The sequence below is a fragment of the Cherax quadricarinatus genome, chromosome 72, assembly GCF_038502225.1.
Source record: "Cherax quadricarinatus isolate ZL_2023a chromosome 72, ASM3850222v1, whole genome shotgun sequence".
NCBI lineage: Eukaryota > Metazoa > Arthropoda > Malacostraca > Decapoda > Parastacidae > Cherax > Cherax quadricarinatus.
Window position 1 is genome coordinate 18,703,124 of NC_091363.1, and position 12,610 is coordinate 18,715,733.

Sequence of the window (12,610 nt, forward strand, 5' to 3'; positions counted from 1 at the left end):
TAGCTCCTTTCGCTTTTTTGTCCTCTCCCTCAGCTGCTGTCGTTCTGATTTTGTTCTGTCTCTGTCTAGGAACACCCTCTTGTACTCTTCCGAGTATTTCAATCGTGGTTTCTCTTGGAGGATCCTGTTCTGCACTGTTTCCATCCTGAGAATCAGCTTGATTGGTCGGTTTCTCCCCTTCGAGTACCCCCCTATTCTCTGAAAATTTACAATCTCGTCCATCTCTTCACCTATTTCCGTGATGATTTTCTCAATCTCCTTTCTTTCTTCCTGCCGCCTTTCAGTGTGTGTCCTTTCCTCTCTCTCCTGAAGCCCATGGATAAACACTGATTTTGCCCTTTCTTCCTCCCATTGCCTCACCCTCTGTGACTCTGGATCCTACCTGTATGTGGTCAGTTTCTCCCTTGATTTTTCCAGTGGCTCTTGATAGCCTGGTTGTGCCTCAGCATTCGACCTATCACCCTCTCCATCTGCAACCAGCTGTTCTTCCCTTTCACTCCTTGGTCCTCCTTGGCAGGCTGATATGACCTTAGCGTAATTCATAATTCCTTCCTTCCTGTTCGGCCTCGCAGCTTCATATGCTGTGTCTTCTCTGGTCACTGCCCCTGTAACTCGCTTCAGCCTATTTATCTCAACTTCTAGGACCCTTATCTTGGCTACTGCAGTTTCGACTTGTGCCTCCCAATTCTTTGTCTCCTTCTCCAACCTCTTTTCCAATTTCACAGAGAGCTCTTTCTCCATTTTTTCAAAAAGCTCTCCTAATTTTCTCTCCCACTCTTGTTCCATCCTTTTCCACTGCTCCTCCATCCACTCCTCCCTACCAGAACCATTCTCATCTGATCCTTGGTTCCTGCGAGTCCCCACCATTTTGTGTGTGTATGTGTGTGTGTGTGTGTGTATGTGTGTGTGTGTGTGTGTGTACTCACCTAGTTGTACTCACCTAGTTGAGGTTGCGGGGGTCGAGTCCGAGCTCCTGGCCCCGCCTCTTCACTGATCGCTACTAGGTCACTCTCCCTGAGCCGTGAGCTTTATCGTACCTCTGCTTAAAGCTATGTATGGATCCTGCCTCCACTACATCGCTTCCCAAACTATTCCACTTACTGACTACTCTGTGGCTGAAGAAATACTTCCTAACATCCCTGTGATTCATCTGTGTCTTTAGCTTCCAACTGTGTCCCCTTGTTACTGTGTCCAATCTCTGGAACATCCTGTTTTTGTCCACCTTGTCAATTCCTCTCAGTATTTTGTATGTCGTTATCATGTCCCCCCTATCTCTCCTGTCCTCCAGTGTCGTCAGGTTGATTTCCCTTAACCTCTCCTCGTAGGACATACCTCTTAGCTCTGGGACTAGTCTTGTTGCAAACCTTTGCACTTTCTCTAGTTTCTTTACGTGCTTGGCTAGGTGTGGGTTCCAAACTGGTGCCGCATGTGTGTGTGTGTGTGTGTGTGTGTGTGTGTGTGTGTGTGTGTGTGTGTGTGTGTGTGTGTGTGTGTGTCTGTGTGTGTGTGTGTGTGTCTGTGTGACTGTGTGTGTATGTCTGAGTGTACTCACTTAATTGTGGTTGCAGGGGTCGAGACTCAGCTCCTGGCCCCGCCTCTACACTGATCGCTACTAGGTCCTCTCTCTCTCTCTCTCTCTGCTTCCTGAGATTTGTCATACCTCGTCTTAAAGCTACGTATGTTTCCTGCCTCCACTACAACACTCGCTAGGCTATTCCACTTCCTGACGACTCTGTGGCTGAAGAAGTACTTCCTAACCTCCCTGTTACTCGCCTGAGTTTTCAGCTTCCAATTGTGACCCCTTGTTTCTGTGCCCCCTCTTTGGAACATCCTGTCTGTCCACCTTGTCTATTCCACGCATTATTTTGTATGTTGTTATCGTGTCTCCCCTGACCCTCCTATCCTCCAGTGTCGTCAGACCGATTTCCCTTAACCTTTCTTCGTAGGACATTCTCCTGAGCTCCGGAACTAGTCTTGTTGCAAATCTTTGTACTTTAATTTCTTGACGTGCTTGACCAAGTGTGGGTTCCAAACTGGTGCTGCATACTCCAGTATGGGTCTAACGTCCACAGTGTACAGTGTCTTGAACGATTCCTTACTAAGGTATCGGAACGCTAATCTCATGTTTGCCAGGCGCTCATATGCTGCAGCAGTTATCTGGTTGAGGTGTGCCTCCGGAGACGTGCTCTGTGTTATGGTCACCCCAAGATCTTTCTCCTTGAGTGAGGTTTGCAGCCTTTGTCCACCTAGCTTATACTCTGTCTGGGGTGTTCTTTGCCCTTCACCAATCTTCATGACTTTGCATTTGGCAGGGTTGAATTCGAGATGCCAGTTGCTGGACCACGAGTCCAGCCTGTCCGGGTCTCTTTGTAGTCCAGCCTGATCCTCATCCGATTTAATCCTTCTCATTAGCTTCATGTCATCTGCGAACAGGGACACTTCAGAGTCTATCCCTTCCATCATGTCATTCACATATATAAAAAATAGCACTGGTCCTAGGACTGACCCCTGTGGGATCCCGCTCGTCACCCGCGCCCAGTGTGATACCTCATCACGTACCATGACTCGTTGTTGCCTCCCTGTCAGGTATTCTCTGATCCACTGCAGTGCCCTTCCTGCTTCTGCACTAATCTGCTGTGAGGAACTGTGTCGAAGGCCTTCCTGCAGTCCAGGAAAATGCAATCAACCCACCCCTCTCTCTCGTGTCTTACTTCTGTTACCTTGTCATAAAACTCCAGAAGGTTTGTGACACAGGATTTGAATCTGTGCTGGTTGTTGTTAATAATCCTGTTTCGTTCCAGGTGCTCCACCACTCTCCTCCTGATAATCTTCTCCATGACTTTGCATACTATACACGTCAGAGACACAGGTCTGTAGTTTAGGGCCTCGTTTCTGTCTCCTTTCTTAAAGATGGTGACTACATTTCCTGTCTTCCATACCTCAGGTAGTTGCTCAGTTTCAATGGTTGTTTTGAAGATTGTGGTGGCACACACAGCATCTCTGCTTCCTCTCTAAGGACCCACGAGGAGATGTTGTCCGGACCCCTCGCCTTTGAGGTATCCAGTTCACTTAGCAGCTTCTGCACCTCCTCCTCCTCCTTCTTTGTTTGTATGTCATCCAACACCCTATTGGTGTTCTCCTCTGTGCTGTCTTCTCAGAGCCATTCCTGTCTCTACTGTAAATATATCCTTAAATCTCATGTTGAGCTCCTCGCATACCTCGTGATCGTTTCTTGTGAGTTCCCCACTTTCTTTCCTCAGCCTGATCACCTGGTCTTTGACTGTTGTCTCCCTCCTGATGTGGCTGTACAGCAGTTTCGGGTCATACTTGACTTTCGATGCTGTTATTTTCATGCTGTCGCTGGGCCTCCCTCCTTACCTGTGCATACTCGTTTCTGGCTCTTCGACTAATCTCCTTATTTTCCTGTGTTCTTCGCCTTCTTTACTTTTTCCATTCTCTGTTGCACTTGGTTTTTGCCTCCTTACACCGTCGGGTAAACCAGAGACTCGTTCTGATCTTCCCATTATTTCTGTTGCCCTTGGGAACAAACCCTCCCTCTGCCTCCCTACATTTTGTTGTTATGTATTCCATCATTTCATTTACCGACTTTCCTACCAGTTCTCTGTCCCACTGGACCTCTTGCAGGAAGTTTCTCAAACCTATTTAGTCCCCCCGTTTATAGTCTGGCTTTTCCCATTCAACTCCTGTTACCCTCTCCACTTGTAACTCTACTATGTATTCAAAGCACAGAACCACTTGGTCACTAGCTGCTAGGGGCCTCTTATATGTGATGCCCTCAATGTCTGAACTGCTTAGGGTGAACATAAGGTCCAGTCTTGCTGGTTCATCCTCCCCTCTCTCTCTGGTAGTATCCTTAACATATTGATGCATGAGGTTTTCTAGCCCCACATCCATCATCTTGGCTCTCCATGTTTCGAGACTCCCATGTGTGTCCAGGTTTTCCCAGTTGATCTCCCTGTGATTGAAATCGTCCATAACCAGTAACTTTGCTCTGCTCGAGTGAGCTCTTCTTGCCCCTCAGCCATTGTGTCCACCATTGCTCTGTTACTCTCTTCATATTCCTTTCTTGGCCGCCTGCCGCGCTGTGGTGGATTATACATCACTGCAATGACTACCTTGTGCTCCCCAGACTGAAGTGTGCCTACTATGTATTCTCTTTCACCAATCTCGTCCATGCCTCCCATTTCCTCAAATTTCCGTCGGTGTTTTACGAACAGTGCAAACCCACCTCCCCCTCTGCTCCTTCTATCTTTTCTCAGGATCTGATACCCTGGTGGGAAGATTGCATCTGTTATCTCAGTGAGTTTCGTTTCTGTGACTGCTATGATGTCAGGGGACTTCTCAATGATTCTTTCGTGCCACTCCTCATATTTGTTCGTTATTCCAACCGCATTCGTGTACCAAACTTTCAACTACTGTTCCAAAACTGTGGTCCTGGGAGGATACTGGGGTTGGGAGAGCAGGAGTCCTGGCGTGGGCCTATGAAGGGTTGTGGTGGGGGCAGAGTGTGGTCCTGCCTTCTGAACCATTTTGATTGGTATTACTGATTTCTGACCTTGGTCTTCTCAATATGTACTAATGAATCTGTATATTGAGCTTGTCTCCACCACTGCCACAGTCAAATCATTCCAGTTTTTAACTTTCCTAAGAATAAAGAAATGCTCTTTCACATGCCTATAGCTCATCAGATCCTCTTAATTAAAATAGTCTATCCCTATGTTCCCTATCAATCATTCTTAGTATTTTGTATGTACTAATCATATCTCGCCTATTTTTTTCTATCCTATACGGTTTAGTTCCTTCAACCTTTCCTTCTATCTCATCTTTCTCAGTTCTGGTACTATCCTGGTTGCAGCCTTTAGAACCTTTTTGAGCTCCTTTACATGTTCTCTCAGGTGTGGGCTCCACGCTGGAGCTTACACCTGATTGACCTAATATATATGCATATACGAAAACTTTACTTAGGTTTCTGAATCCTATTTACATTTTTATTGATTTTAAATACGTCGCTAATATTACATTATTCTCTTTATGTGCATGGCTGTTGATATTTTTGGTGTTATTTTTACAATAGATCCATTTCACTCTGATATTTGCATGTTCGCTCCACCCATTCTGTACTTCGTATCTGATCTGCTCTGACCTTCAATTTCTAAGACCTTGCATTTGTTCGGATTGATTTCGAAAAGACATATGTTTGACCATATCTGCACTCTGTTGAGGTCTTACTAAAGTTTACCACTGTCCAGTCCTATTATCATTCTTCTCATTAGCTTTACATCATCAGCAAATACAGACACATAGGATTCGATCCACTCTGGTAGGTCACTGACATATAAGGGTTAATGGAGATCCTAGTACTGATTAGTGTAAAATTCCACTGGTTGCTCTCGTCCATTCTGATGTCTCATAACTTACTGTTACTCTCTGTTCTCTTTCATTCAGGTACTCTTTGACCCCCCGAAGTTCTCTATCGTTTGACCCTACCTGTTCTTTTATTTATTGGATTGATCTCTCATGTGTTACTGTATCAGATGCTTTCTTTGCAGTCCGAGAAGATGAAATCACCCAGGCTTGTCCTTCTTGTTTTATGCCAATAACTCTCTTATCCTATTCCAGAAAATTGGTGACAGAAGATATTTCCATCTTTGAAATCCGTGAAGCAAAGAGTGAGAGAGAGAGAGAGAGAGAGAGAGAGAGAGAGAGAGAGAGAGAGAGAGAGAGAGAGAGAGAGAGAGTCATACCAGTTTTTCTCATAATTATTACTTTTCATTTTTAGTAATTATATCAGATATATTTTTTTTTACATAAACTTAATTTCTGCTATTCCTTACCCATCTATTTATCAACATTCTTCCTACTTTTGATTGATGAATGGACAGATTGATAATAATCACTCGTTAAACCACAGTTACAGTCAATGCTCTTCCGAAAATAATTGTCTGTATTAAAGAGCAAGTCAGACAAAAACTGTTGTCAGCGCCACCAAGAACATAACAGTAATCAATTATAATGTTTGATCCCTAAGCAAACACTATGATGACCTCTTAGCACTCCTTAATCTTTAAATGTTAACATGTCTTTTATTGTTCTTACTGAAACCTGGTTTAATCATAAAACAGATATCTTTGCTTTACCTAGGTACACAGCCATACATAACTGTACGTATGATCAAATCGGAGGCGGTACTGCAATCTACTACTACAGTGAATTAGTACGAAGTCATTGTAAATGTACCAGGGACGGACAAGGCGAATATATGCCTGCTAAATTAACAATCAAACCTCAGATACAGATGGAACAATCTACCGATTACCTCATACATATTCTTCCGCCTTCATTGACAATCTAAAAAAAAAACTTAATAATTAACGTAGAGTTGAATAAACATCACCTAATACTTGCTGGCGACTTCAACATTAACCTTATGTAAGCAGATGTCCCTCAAGTAAACCATACCCCCGGCCGGGATTGAACCCGCGGTCATAGAGTCTCAAAACTCCAGCCCGTCGCGTTAGCCACTAGACCAGCTAGCCACAATAAGATTCATCCAACTAGGTATATTTCTACACCATAGGAAAGTTAGCACAGGCACCTCTGACTTCACAAATATCATGAACAATTACTTGCTTTATCATCCATAACTAAGCAAACAGGAAATTCTGAGACAAGTGCCTTCTTACGTGACCATATCTGGACCAATATAATACTTCCTCTTAAATCAGGAATAATTACACATAACATCACTGACCACCATCGTATGTTTCTCATTATCAACTTATACATATTACAAGACACTAGTAAGATCTCATTTCGTCTTCTGATGAGTCATTAGTAAATAACTTTATTTCAGCATTAATAAGCCACCCCGACTAACACAGAGAATTTACACTCAGTGGCGAAATTAATGAATGCGTCAAATTTTTTCTTAAAAAAATAAATAAAAAAAACTCTACAACAGAAATCTCCGGTTAATACAGCAAAGGGACTAAACATCTCATGGGTTAAATAACTTTCTCAGATCCTTTGCCAAAAACATAAATATGAAAAACAGATCAGATTGGTATTAATATCTAAGGATAAGACCAAATGATATACATAAGTACTTGGCATAATAAAGTCTATGCAACATTATTATGCAAGAATATTTAAATAAATACAAGGGATATGAAAAAGACCTGGAAAAGCCCTCTTTGAAATCTTTGTTTCTCGAAAACCGTCCAAAAACGGAAATATAGACTTAACTAAACCGCTTGCTGACACAGCCAACATACTAAACTTGTCTTCTACTATAGGATCTAAACTAACTTACTGGAAATTATCCACATTCACTATATCTAGCCCCAACAATCTTACCGAAGTCTTACTTATAATAAAATCATTGAAAATCAAGACAAGAAGCTTAACGAATTTGCCATCACTAAAGTACAAAAAAAAAAAAAAAAAAAAAAAAAAAAAACAGTCCGTGTGTTGTCATCCACTATTGCAACAAATTAATAGAAACTACAAATTTTTCAGGAATACTTCAAGTTAACAAGAGTTACCACCAACCTCAAAGGAGGTGATGTTTATCTGGAGATCTGGAGAGAGTTCCGGGGGTCAACGCCCCCGCGGCCCGGTCTGTGACCAGGCCTCCTTAGGTCAGTGTCCCAGGATGCGACCCACACCAGTCGACTAACACCCAGGTACCCATTTTACTGATGGGGAACATAGACAACAGGTGGAAAGAAACACGTCCAATGTTTCTACTCTGGCTGGGAATCGAACCCAGGCCCTCACCGTGTGAAGCGAGAGCGTTAACCACCAGGCCACCAGAGCCTGTAAGTAAAGTATACAAATATAGACCAAGGTTACTATTTAAAATCTTTGAAAATATAATCCATAAGTGAGTTGTCTCCTTCCTAGTGTCTCGCAACATACTCAACCTCTGCCAATTTGGCTTTAGGCCGAAAAAGTACAAATAATGCAGTTACGAAAATATTTGAGCTGCTTTATGCACCTCTTAAAAAGAGGAATATTTTTTGAGACTCTTCACAGACTTGCGGAAAGCTTTCGATACCAGTATCTCCGCCATCCTCGTCAACTCAGCCTGTAGACGTAGGTATGCCTCAGTGCAGTGTCCTTGGCCCTTTGCTTTTTCTCAGCGATCTCTTCAACGCATTTTATCTTATCTTCTTGAACCTGTCCTGTTAGCAGATGACGCGATTTACGTCTTCTCCTACTCAAGTCCGACTAGTATCAGCTATACTGTTAATGATGATCCAAAAATATTTACGTGGATGACTACCAACAAACTCTCCCTTAATATTGACAAAAAACTACTACATGATGTTTGTAGACAGAGCTTCAAATATCCAACTAAACGTGATGATAAAACCGGACTACAACTTTTCCTAAACAGTACGTATCCTCTCCAATATACATTAGCGTGGACCTCAAATAACACTACTATGGAGATACACTACATCAAATCACCTAAAAATATTAATAACCCAACAAAAAGCCGCTATGCGGAATATCACCAATTCAAACATAAATTCTCCTTAAAACTTTTTCTTGAGAGATGCAACAGAATACATAGAAATAAAACAAAACACAAAATCCTACTTGACATCCCCGAATCCGATTCAACCTGTGTAAAAAGTCAATGCGAATAAAAGGCCTCTTAAGATCTGGAAATAATTGCATGAATCATCGAAGGTCCCATGTCTGCCAACTGATTCAGAGCTGTTGTTAAAAAGCTCCTTTTTAACAACATAACTGAACTATCAATATGACATGTTAAGCAAATTTTGCTCATCCAACTCTGTCCTTGTTCTTCCAGCTTTCCTCCAATTCTCATAGAAAACTAATTACTTTCTTATATCAATATATTTCTACTGTTACTACAGAACATCCACTGTGAAAAAATGGTGAGATTAGTGGTTGTTGCGGATATTGTGATATCACATGTTTACTGTGATGGTATTGCATTAGTGGATACCACACGACTCTTCAGGATGGTCTCGGTTAAGTTTCCTAATCATATTTCTTCTTTTTTCCGTTTTCTTCTGCACTGAACAAGTCACACAAGCTGTGTATATTGATCAATGACTGTGAGGAATAGTCTTGCCCTTATATGCTTTCCTGTTGATGTTTTATATTTAAAGTTCCTTGATAATATGAGAAGCCACGAAAGCGCTTGGAATTTCATAATTTTTTTACAGTAGTTGTTTTGCATATTGTCATATCACCTGTTTACAATGATCTTATTGCTTCTACTCTTACTATGTAACTTCCTGTTTCTTCATCTCAATCCAATCACTCCACAAAATCTGAGGATCATTGAACTAGTCTAAAATAATAAATATGCACTTGTCATACCAATTATGTAGCTTGTCCATCTCCGTTTGTAAGTTTTCCTGTTATGATCCAGTTTGTATTCTCCTCATCATTTTCACGTCATCTGCGAGCAGGGATACGTCTGACTTCTGTCATATCGTTCACATACACAAGAAATAGTAGTGGTCCCAGTACTGACCCATGTGAGACCCCACGCTTCACGCTTGCCATTCCCACACCTCTTCCTGGACAACGTTTCGTTGTCTTCTACCTGTCAAGTATTCCTTAACTCATTACAGTGTCTTGTTTGCTATTTCTGCCTGCAACTATAGCCTTTGTCCCTGTCTCTCGCGTATTCAATATCTTTTCACAGGTCAGTAACATGCAGTCCACCCAACCTTCTCTCTCTCTTACCTTACTGGCAGATTTGTTACGCCGGACTGACCGTCTCTAAGCCTGTGCTGGCCTATATTTATGAATCCGTTCCTTTCCAGGTGCTTCATCACTCTTCTGATAATATTTTCCATAACTTACATGGTATGCATGTCCTTTTTTTAAATTTCGAGGCTATGTTTGTTTTCCACACCTCTGGCAGGTGCCGTGTATTAACTGACTTGTTGAAGAATACGTTAGTTGCAATTTGTCGAAGGTGTGTGTGTGTGTGTGTATGTGTATGTGTGTGTGTATGTGTGTGTGTGTGTGTGTGTGTGTGTGTGTGTGTGTGTGTGTGTGTGTGTGTGTGTGTGTGTGTGTGTGTGTTTGCGTGCTTGTGTGAGAGTGTGTGTACTCACCTATTTGTGATTGCAAGGGTTGAGTCATAGCTCCTTTTCCTGATGTATAGTGAAAAAATTAACATGGAAACTAGAAGATATTGCATAGATTAATTAAAAATGCATTGTTGTTGAAATACTGAATGAAGCAAGTGACACTTCATTATAACTGATCATAAGCTGTGAATTATGTTACATACTTCTTTACATTATAAGCTTCTATACTCAGCGTGCTCATCACTGAATTATGTGACACAGTTCATTATAATATCACATATGCAGTTATACTCAGTGTTGACATGACACACTCACACATTATCATATCTTCACTTCTCTGACATCTTCTATACTTTGAAAAAACATTCGTAAACGCACACTAAAACACTCGAATAAAACAATAAAACTCTATGTAATGAAAATAAAATCTTCAAGCTCAGAGATTCGACCTCCTGACGAAAAGATTTTCAGCGACATTTCTAATAACTTGGCGGCTGGAAGGTCTTCTTAATGTTTCTAATACTGATCTTTGATTTACAATTATGTTTCCTTCTGTCCCAATGTAATATTCTGTTATTATTATTGTTTGTTGTTGTACGATACTTGAGTGCTGATGTTCTGCTGTATGTTACTGTATTGTTCTTGTATGTTACTGTATTGTTCTTGTATGTTACTGTATTGTTCTTGTATGTTACTGTACTGTTCTTGTATGTTACTGTATTGTTCTTGTATGTTACTGTACTGTTCTTGTATGTTACTGTATTGTTCTTGTATGTTACTGTATTGTTCTTGTATGTTACTGTATTGTTCTTGTATGTTACTGTACTGTTCTTGTATGTTACTGTATTGTTCTTGTATGTTACTGTATTGTTCTTGTATGTTACTGTACTGTTCTTGTATGTTACTGTACTGTTCTTGTATGTTACTGTATTGTTCTTGTATGTTACTGTACTGTTCTTGTATGTTACTGTATTGTTCTTGTATGTTACTGTACTGTTCTTGTATGTTGCTGTACTGTTCTTGTATGTTACTGTACTGTTCTTGTGTGTTACTGTACTGTTCTTGTGTGTTACTATACTGTTCTTGTGTGCTACTGTACTGTTCTTGTTTGTTTCTGTAGTGTTCTTGTGTGCTACTATACTGTTCTTGTTTGTTACTCTACTGTTCCTGTGTGTTACTGTACTGTTCAGGTTTGTTACTGTATTTTTCTCTGAGTTATTGTACTGCAGTAGCTTGGCATTTTACTGTATTGTCTTGTGAGACGGTAGTTTTATAGTTATTATACTCATGTTACTGCAGTGTTTCATTGTATTACTGAATCGTTCTTGTATGTTACTGTATTTTGTATTTAAAAAACTGTTCCTGCGTGTTTGAGTATCGTTGTTTTGTGTTACTGTGTTGTTCTTCATTGTTACTGCAATATCTTAGTGCATTACGAAGCCCTTTTTGAAACTGAATTATTCTTGCTTTTTCTTTTAATTTTCTTGTATGTTGATGTAGTGTTCTTTTATGTTGCTGTACTTTCCTACATCATCTTCCACATCACTGTCCCCCACATGAACATTCCTGTCTCCCAAAACAAATTTCACTCAAATTTCCAAAACATTCACTTAACACTTTTCCAAATACGATAATAATATTATAATAATGCAAATAACACAATACATAACACACACACACACACACACACACACACACACACACATACACAAAATTATGGAGAAGATTATCAGGAGGAGAGTGGTGGAGCACCTGGAACGGAACAGGAGTATAAATGCCAACCAGCACGGATTCACGGAAGGCAAATCCTGTGTCACAAACCTTCTGGAGTTTTATGATAAAATAACAGAAGTAAGACAAGAGAGAGAGGGGTGGGTTGATTGCATCTTCTTGGACTGCAAGAAGGCCTTTGACACAGTTTCTCACAAGAGATTAGTGCAGAAGCTAGAGCATCAGGCGCATATAACAGGAAGGGCACTGCAATGGATCAGAGAATACCTGACAGGGAGGCAACAACGAGTCATGGTACGTAATGATGTATCACAGTGGGCACCTGTGACGAGCGGGGTCCCACAGGGGTCAGTTCTAGGACCAGTGCTATTTTTGATATATGTGAACGACATGATGGAAGGAATAGACTCTGAAGTGTCCCTGTTCGCAGATGACGTGAAGTTGATGAGAAAAATTAAATCGGACGAGGATGAGGCAGGACTGCAAAGAGACCTGGACAGGCTGGACATGTGGTCCAGCAACTGGCTTCTCGAATTCAATCCAGCCAAATGCAAAGTCATGAAGATTGGGGAGGGGCAAAGAAGACCGCAGACAGAGTATAAGCTAGGTGGACAAAGACTACAGACCTCACTCAGGGAGAAAGACCTTGGGGTGACCATTAACACCGAGCACATCACCGGAGGCACACATCAACCAAATAACCGCTGCAGCATACGGGCGCCTGGCAAACCTGAGAATAGCTTTCCGATACCCTAATAAGGAATCGTTCA